Raw genomic sequence first — 9,757 nt, 5'->3', positions numbered from 1 at the left:
TCAGAAATTGCAGAGTCCAAGAAATAGTTTAGCAATAAATAAATCCTGTTAAAATTCTTAGACCTCATTTACTTCATTAACTGACAACCATTCTTTATTTCCTCTTCATCCAAAGCAGCCTGAATGCAATAAAATTCCATGCATTCTACAACTAAAAACAAATTTAAAGATAACAAAAATAAAAACAAACAAACAAAAAATGAAACCAAACCAACAACAACAACAAAAAATACAAACAAAAGGCAATGAAAAAACAACCCCCATTTTTTCCATTTTTCAGAGATTTTTGAAGAGGATAAGGAACTTTCATGAAAGGACAGAAAACCCTGAAAAGACTCTCTGGGAGTCCTTTCAATTATTATCTTTTTTTCATTGATGATTTCATTAATGGAAGAATTAGCTGTGTTTGAAGGTATGCAACATTTGTTCTTTTTTTTTCCTTTTTTTTCCAGATCTGTAGAGAATGGTTTACCAAGCTCTGCTGCAAGTGACAAGTTGATCGAGCTAGGAAAAAGAACATTTCATCAAGTCTTGGCAAAATAATTTTACAGTCATTTCTACAGTACTAAATTTCTTCCAGTACGAGAGAACAACAGTTTTCCCTGCACTGAGGTAACTTATGTTTGTGTATGAGTTTCAGCATTGGTTCATTTTGATTTATACAATAATTTAATTTCCCTGTTATGAGAATAAACAAGGAGAAATATTAGATCATGGCAATGGACCTTTTGGTAGGAATGAATATAATACTTATATAGAACAAAATCACTTTTTACAAGTTCTCAAAAGAGAACTGTTTTTGTGGTTGGTTTTCTGCTTGGGTCTTTTTCCTTAGGCAAGTATCAAAAAATCAGTTAGTCTGATTATATAGAAGTCAGAATGTGTGCTTCTGAGGAATGGAAGGAATACTTATAACTACAGCACCCCTACCATCATGGTAGAAAAATCTGCTTACTTAATCAGTGTGCAAATTCTGCTGACAACTATGCTGACAGCTTTTTAAGTTGTTAACATACTTCCCAGAAGCGCATCCTGTGGTCCCAAACTGAAAGGAACTGGTCTTGAAAAAGAACATAATGAAACTGCATTATTGTTTCAAATATTACACTTAAAGTCATTTTTCCTTCTTTCCTTCATCTTTTTTCTTTCTTCTCAGATTCAACCTGTTGACCTCAGAGTCCCTCCAATCACATCTATTCTAGTCACACTGACATGGAAGAATTTGAAGAAACAGAAAGGTAAGAAAAACAGTCACTTGGGCATGTCTTTTTGCTGAAATCCTGGGGATATACCAAACTAAGTGACATCATGCACCAACATTTCTGAGAGGTGAAACTAAAGGTGAATGACCTGTTGATAAACTCAATCACAAGCAGTTGACAGATTTAATTATCTTGTCACAAGTTCAAGTGCTGCCTTATTGTACGTTTCACTGAAGCACAGGCTGACAGTAGCCAGAGGAACTGTGTCCCCACTTCTCCCATTCATCCATCATTAGTATTCATTCTGAGTTAAAAAAAAAATAAAAAAATGCTTCTGGCACATTTATCCAAGTTGTCAGCAGAATTCCTAACATCTCTGTTACCTTCCAGGTGTCATGACTGCTCATTTCAAGTCAAGAAGCACTCATCTCCCTTAGTCATTTTTAAAAGCAGAGCAGATTACATGCCCTGACTTTAATTTTTTCCCTCATGGCACACAAAGTAATTTCTCTTAGGCTCACAGTAGTTCTTCTTGTCTTCAATACTTATTACTAAGAGATCAGACTAAGAAGAGGAGAATATCAGAATATCCTGAGCTTCATCCTTTTGAACTAGTTTTCAGAGCCAAATGAACAGGTCTTGGAAAACACTATAGAAGCTGATTGTGCCCATTAAGTTTTTCATGGACAATGCTGCATATTCCTGAGCACAATGAACTGTTACTTTATCTATGGAGATGTTCCTCCAGAAGAGTATTCCTGTATTCTCATGTCTGAATAGAAACATGAGGACAGCATTGTGGTGCTTTCAGGGGCTGTATGACAGAAGGATAGCTGTTCTTCAGCTGTACATGCTGTACCTCTGGAGCTGCAAAATCCATTCTGAATACTTTTTTTTTTTTTAATAGAGTTTGTCCCATTCGAAATACATTTTTTAAAATAGTGTTTGCTTAGTCTTCATTCTTAAAATCTTGTGTTACCATTTTGCATATTTTTTTAAAATAGTGTTTGCTTAGTCTTCATTCTTAAAATCTTGTGTTACCATTTTGCATATGTATACTAGCTATATCCAGTAACCTCATGAAACCCGTATGTATGTCATAGAAATTAAATTAAATCAAACAGAATACCTGGGCTTAAATTTCATTATTACCACAATGAAATAGAACATTGCCAGAGTTAACCCTCTGCTTAGAATACTTAGAGACATGACACAGCTCTAAAGAAAGGGAGACAGTGGTTAGGATACTTTGGAAGCCAGTCAGAGACAGTTGATGATAATCCAACCACAAAGCAATCTGTTGGGTCCGACATTAACTACCCCAACATCTAATAAATCCCAGTACCATTAAAGTACCCAACAGAAATCATGCAATAAGACTACATTTATGCTACATCTCCAGGGAGTGAACCAATGTCTGAGTGGTAGGGTGATATATAGGCCCAATTTCATTTCTCTGTATGGAGACTTGGCATTTTTTCTAGAGTTATTTGCTTGTGGTTTGGGTTTGATACCTACTCTGTAGTCTCTATGTGGACATTCCCATGTAGTTCTTAGTTTCACAATCTCTAAGTCCACACTGGCCTGTTCACAAGTTTATCTGATACCCAAAGTAAGCTGCAATGATCTGCTTCAGTAACTTGCCCAGTATGTTTTCTATGTAGATATCTCATCGCTCTTCTTCCATAAATACAACAACAGTAATATGTGACCATAGAGTCTTGATACAGCAAAGAAGGAAGCAAATATTTAATCATTACTGTTGCCAAAGTCTTTGGTAATGGTGGTTTTTTGTTTGTTTGTTTTAATAATAAAAAGAAAAAATTCAAGTGTTGAGGCACTTTCGAATGTAATCTCTCTCTTTTTATTAGAGACCACAGTGTTAACTAGCTCTAATGATTGAGATCACATGACAAAAAATTTTGCCATTTGACCCATTTTAGAAAAACTTTCTATTGAGATCCATTACATCATTTTATGCAAGAGTAGCATTTAATAAACAAATAAAATTACTAGAATGGTCTTTTTTTTTTCTTCTTCTAAAACAACAGTATTTAAGCTAATTCAGTATTGATAAGCTTACATCATGCCATATCACAAGTGAAAGCAGATACACACGTGTAGATTCCCTTCTCTGACACCCAATATAAAGTGGCATTACATTGAGAAAAGCAAATGCAACATTAAAACTGTAGAATCTTTTCTTTGTCAAGGATTCTGGAGAATTTCAGGGAAAGTAATATGATTTTCTTGATTCTCAGCTGACAACTGGGGTTACGAAAGAAGACAGACCTTAGTCATGCAGTAAAGATGAACAGAATTACACTAACAAAGGTGAGTTCTAATGCTGCCCACTAGTAGAAATGAATGGATTTCTATTTCACTTGACTATATTTTTATACTTCCTTGGACTGTGAAGTAGCTTATTGTCAAGAAGCATGTTCACTGAAAACTATCCAGGGAAAGCACAAATAATACTAAAAGCAAACAACAAAGCAAAAACAACCCTAACAATAAAAAGGAGCTCTGTCCTGTTACATCTCCAGCTTAGTTCTCTTGAAAAGCAAAATTCTCATTCTTTTAGTGAAAACCACACCCTGGTTTCTGAAAGGTTGATTGCAGTCTAACTGCTTTCTGGTATATATGGTCAGCATCTGCCTTAGTAAACAATGACTAAAGAACTTTTTTTCTGTTAATCTTTAAATAAGTCTGTCCTCTTAATCTCAGTTAGCCAAATGGAGAATAACCTTACCTAACCTTATGGATATGAGAACAGTTGTAGTGCCAGGTGTTACTCTGTAAACTTCAAATGTAATCACTCTTTGAACAAAACTACAAAAATTTCAACTATGGTCTTAAAAAAAAAAAAAAAAAGATGTTATACGTGCCCTAGCATACCAAAAAGGTGGTCAGTTCTATTGAAATTAATAAAATATTGATTCCTCAATAAATTGCAGAGTTACACTGTAGGAAGCTTTTAAATAAATACATAAATAGTTTTCAATATGCCAACTCATTAAGCTTAATTTGAACAAATCTCTTTGTGTCATAGCAGTGCATCAGTGATACAGCAGCACTTATCAATTAAATTACTTCTCATTAAATTTTTAAAAAGAAATGAAAACACAAGAGTTAAAAACTTCAGTACACCTAAATAACTAAACTTAATAGATACAACTTTAAGACAGTGCATAATTTATATATATAGGGAGAAAAACAACAGGAGAATACTTCCCATTTTTAATCAAATGGTATTGAAAGAGGAGGTGAGGCTGAGTACATCCATGACAGATGAGAGGAGAGGGGGCAGATCCTCCTTTGGCATTGTATCTGAAAACAGTTTCTGCTCTAGTTTAGTTTCTAGACAGCCCTCTGTCTCCACTGACCACACAAGGATCCTGGGGAGAATTGAAGTGCTGTATAACCTTTATGGCGTTGTCCCATTATCAGACCATGGGCAATCATAGGTGAATTTCTGATTAAAGGAAAGGGAAATTCTATGTTCCCCTAAGTGGTATCAAGTGCTCAGTACTGAAGTCCAAACCCATAAAGTCCATTCTTCCTCCAGATGATAACAACATCATTTGTTTTTTATAAGCAGGTTCTTGCTGATATTTGATTTAAACAAAGAATAGAAAAGCACAGGATAAAAGTGTGTCACTTCCTTGCAAACCTAATTCTATTACTCTGCTTTGTCACTGTTGTTTTGACCAACATGTTTATTATTTCATAGAAGAGGAGTACTCATAGTAAAAATCTGAAGGAAAATGACATTTTTTCATTGTTTTTGTAATTGAAGTTATTGTTTTGCTACAAACTTGCAGTCTTCCTTATTCTTATTTTTTGTCCTTGTGTGTTTACATCCCTCAGGTTTGGGGTGGAATAAATCATCAGGTGGAATAGCAGGTGAGGAGGAGAATATTGGCAGACAGATGATAATGCTGCTTAGCTTTCTGCACAGGAGATGCTTTTCTGGGCAGCACATTGCCACCTACCAGCAGCTTGGCTGAGCAGCACATTCCCCTTTATGGCTGAAGCATTTCCAACTGCACTGAAATGCAACATGAACGGTGGAAATAACATGCAACACTGCAAGCTGCACTTAGCAAGTGCAGATGGAGATCTCCCTGGGCTCATGCAAAATAAGAAACTAAGGGCATGAGACTACCACATGAACTAGAGAAAGCCCAAATTTCAGCATCAACACTAAAAGGAAATTCAGTCTACTTTCATGGTGCTTTTGTAGCTTTACTTTTAACACCTTTCCATGCACAATCACTGAGTCCATTTGAGAGACCAGTAGCATTAGGGTTTTTAAGTAGTTGACCATGTTGCAAGGAGTAGTCTGATGCTTAGCAATTGTTTAGAAATTCAGACATAATTAGGCAGTTCCTCCAAATATACTGTTGTGCAGCAAATTGTTTAGGAGAATGCAGCTACAACAAAGAAGCTTCCAGAAAAATCTGAAAAATCTACCTGGCCATGTGATGAGAAATTCTAAACTGCGTGAGTCTTTAAAACGTGATCAACTTTTATTCCTTTCTTGCAGGGAAATAAGAAACTTTTTCAGTGTGCTCAGTGACCAAGGTGTATCTAGTTAAGCACATGGTTTCATAAATCCAAGCTCTTGAGGTGCTAGCTATTCTGAGAAAATAAGTCTTCGGAAATTTCTTTATGAAGTCTTCAATCTGAAAATATTTTATCTAAAAAATGCTACTTTTTAAAGTCTTCTGTGCATGAGCAGATTGACTATGAATCTCTTTTGTCACACCTGTAGAACTCTATTTACCATATATAAGCTAACAGTGACAAGCACTCCTTTGCTCTGCTCTGGGCTAAGAGCCAGCTGAAGTCAGCTGCAAGCAGCTGGCTTGGCTCCAGTGCACCTTACACTCTTTCCCACCATTGAATTATTACCAAATTCATCTTCTTAACAAGTCATCAATCCTTTATTCTGCTGCCCTGTGCTGCCCTGAGAAGCTGTCATCAGCCCAAGCTTTTCCTGTTGGTCTCTGCACATTCCCTAGTCTTTCCATTTTTTTTCCCAGCTGTGGATAACATATTGAAGAAGGATCCTGTAAACATCTGTGTCAGGTTTATCATTCATTTTAAATGAAGATACTGTTTTAGTATAATATCCAAGCTGGTAAACTCCTGACAGACTCTCTGAGATGCAGTTTCAGCACTAAAGCAAATAGGGAAACCAGAAGCTTCCTTATCAGTTGCATTCTATAACAAAGAGAAAGACGGGAAAAAAAAATATGTTTTAACAGAGGGGAGCTTGCAGAATGACAGGCAAGTGGAAGAGAATCTACTAGGAAATGCTACTACGGGAGTGTCTAAAAATAAGTATTTCTATTTTAAGATTGAAAGAAAGCACAAAGTACTGCACGACTACGTCCTTTTGTGCAACAAACGTGCCAAAGGTCTATTTTTTGATGTGTTTGTTTTTTAAAGCAATTATTTATACAAATAAGAAAAATTGAAATATTGAAGTGAAATCTGCAGCTTAGGGGTTGAACAAGAGCAATTCAGTCCCTTATCCATAAGGACTGATTCACTGTCCTGGAACCGCCTCAAAATCCCAGTACATCCTACGCCTTCTTCCTCTTAATCGAGTAGCAGCAATAGTTCAGACCCATGGGCCATCTAGGTCGCAGCCAGAGAAAGGGATATCCAGTGCTATCCAACAGTCATTTGCAATATTCCACAAAGGAAAGGGCAGCCAGCCAACAGACAGTAGCCTGGATTTGGTCTGTAATTCACACTGATTAAGGGTACAACAATGATGACCTCTGTCTGATATCAACTACAGAACACTGACATCACTGTTCTATGCCTTAGCTTTCAGTTTGAGATGGCTAGACAATAGCTGTTGAGAAATACTATCAGCTAAGATAGTATATCTTAACATACAAAATAACTTTAACTAAGAAGCAGAAAGATTTCTTGGATTTTGGCAGTCCTGGCTACCAACTTGAAAGGAAATTGTAAATATAACAAACACTCAGGATAAGACCTGAGTTTCGTAAGAGGACTGTAGATTCCAGCCAGATAATTTGATTGAAACAAGGAGCATCCTTCTATCACTAAGTTTCGTTAGCTAATAAATTTTCAAACTCCTATCGAGCTGATGAAAGTCACAAACAAAACACTGTTTTTGGTGGCCTTCCTTAAGCACAACGGCGGTTTCCCAGATAATATTCCTCACAGCCTCCTCATCGTCTAGCACTTATCTTCTGTTTGACTTTGACTATGCTATTATTATAAAATGCATTGCAGAGCACTTTACCATTAAGCTTTAAGTCTGTGAAGCATATTGCAATGATCTTTTTTGCTTCTGTTAAAGGACCATGCCAGATTTAAGAACATGACATCTCATGGCATACAACTTGTCATTTGGAACACAAATGCATGTTGCAGTATGTCTGGTCCAGAAGACAGAAGTTTCACATGGTGAAACTAGTAAATTAACCGATATTGCAAGATGACCTCAGATAGCTTCACTGCAAAACACTCCCTTTCAGTAGACTGATTTAAGTAGTCAGAAACAACTTTCGGAGAATGAACCACCAAAATAAATAAAAGCCTTTTGTGTCCCATATAACTTTAAAGAACCAAGAGCCATATCAAACAGGTTGCACATTTTTTATCTCAGGTGTTCCTTGGTAAAGAAAATATACCAAGTTTATATTATTTCCATAAAAGGTCAGCTTCAGTGAAATTTCATTTCTCCAAGGCTAAAGAAAAGAACAAAAAAAAAAAAAAAAGAAAAAGAAAAATTAATCCAGGCAAAGTTTAGCTACAGTTGCATATTGTACACAAAAACTACTCTCCGCCTCCCACCCCTACATCCACCTTTTAAAAATCAGCTTGCCAGTTGCTATCTCCAACACATTCCTTGAGAGTTGAGGCATATCTTCTAATTTTTGCTATTTTCTGAAGCACCGGACATGTGCCATTTGCAAGCACCTTTTAAAATAGAGTTCTCCAAGGACAGCTTATACAGCATGCATCCAAAGTTTTAATAGAAGTAAAGGCAAAGACAGCTATTTGAGAACAAGATACGGGTATTGATCCATTAATAGAGTTTTAATCTTCACATAGATTATGATTAGACATTTTTCCTGTTTTAATAATATATTACATGAAGGATGGAATAACATTATACTGAAAAAGTACATTTGCTTCCAATTTGATTAAACGTAGTCTGTCAAAAATACTTTATCTCCTCCAGTATTCTTCCCCTTAAATTTTTGTTTCTTTTGTTCTTAATAAGCACAAAGCCAAACGTTAGTGCCCTGAAATCCTTTAAGAAATGGAAATTCAATCCTCAGCACACATGCTTTTGTCACACGTTTCTGGTTTTATTTTATTACAAGCCACAGCACCAACACAAAGCTTGAGTACAAGCACAATATTTCATGACTGCTGCAAAGTAAGCAACAAAATATAAAAATCTGTTTAGTAAAAAACTCGAGCAGTGTCTGCCTAGCTATAGTGGTGCTTCAAATATCTTCGGATTAGTGCCAAAGTAGTGCAGTATATGATTTAACAAGCACTTCAAATGAAGTGTTTATTTCATTGGTTATTTTATTTCATACACCATTCCCCCTAGATCTGCTAAAACATTTGAGAAACAGTAAAATGTAGAGGCAGACACACTAAGCCATACAACAATCTACTGAGGACTTTCTCAGACAGAAAGCTACACAAGGAACAATAATGAATAGCAAAGAAAAAAAAAAAAAAGAATATTGTAGTATGTTCAAGGAGCCAAGGATGTAGGCAGAAGAGGAGTGATCTTTTGGCATAAGGAATAAATTTAAGAAGCAACAGCTTTAGCTTTTAGATCCTGCCTCATCTGAACCAAGGCTTGTTGGACACTGTAGAAAAAATTCTTTTGATGTCCACAGGTTAGCAGTACTTTGCCTGAAGCCATCCAGGGGTGAAGCCTGATTTTTTCTTTGCTCAGGCTGCCAGCACATAAACCTGAACAGAAAAGGTGAGGGCCATCAAATTAGAGCAACAAATTTGCTGATTCCCAGAACACAAAAGACAAAATACGAGGAATCTTCAGCAGAGATGTATCCCAAAGCAAAGAAGTGGGAGGAACATATACTGTGGAAGTGCTTATTTCACCCTTTCTTTTTCCTCCAAACCTTGTAGACTTACACCACACATAAAATAAGAACAATGATGCCTCTCTAAGTATGGGAATGGGAAGAGGGAAGGCTGCTAGGCACAATGGTCAGGAATGTGATTCCAAAGCCAAACATAAACACCTATAAGTTTGTGACAGATCATCTAACCAGACTGCTTCTGAGGAGTGGAAATAATAGAGGCTATCTTATAGAGATGCTTTGTAGTATTGATGATTCTCCAGGCTCTTATTTTTTCTTCACAACAAACTGCATTTATTAATGCTTCTGCATTTGCTCTGTTCTAAATTCCCTAACTACTTGCATCTTTTCCTCATGTAGGGTTCATTTTGAGGGTTCACTTTCTTTCTTTCTTTCACATACACACATTTTTAAAAAAATGCAAACCACAAT

At 36.2% G+C, this 9,757-nt stretch overlaps 1 long non-coding RNA gene across 2 annotated transcripts in view; it reads left to right on the top strand.

Annotated features, from left to right (window-relative positions):
* Window positions 1-8,288, top strand: part of LOC139998802 (uncharacterized) — a 44,195-nt gene extending 35,907 nt beyond the window's left edge. For both annotated transcript variants that reach the window (XR_011803752.1, XR_011803751.1), the window contains 4 exons: window positions 453-612; window positions 1,157-1,238; window positions 3,464-3,536; window positions 5,073-8,288. This is a non-coding gene — a long non-coding RNA (uncharacterized lncRNA). The remainder of the gene's footprint in view (window positions 1-452; window positions 613-1,156; window positions 1,239-3,463; window positions 3,537-5,072) is intronic.
* Window positions 8,289-9,757: the final 1,469 nt, after the last annotated feature.

Source organism: Anas platyrhynchos, chromosome 16, assembly GCF_047663525.1.
Source record: "Anas platyrhynchos isolate ZD024472 breed Pekin duck chromosome 16, IASCAAS_PekinDuck_T2T, whole genome shotgun sequence".
NCBI classification, from domain to species: Eukaryota; Metazoa; Chordata; class Aves; order Anseriformes; family Anatidae; genus Anas; species Anas platyrhynchos.
The sequence above is the reverse complement of the archived record's forward strand: the minus strand, read 5'-3'. Positions and strand labels throughout refer to the sequence as shown.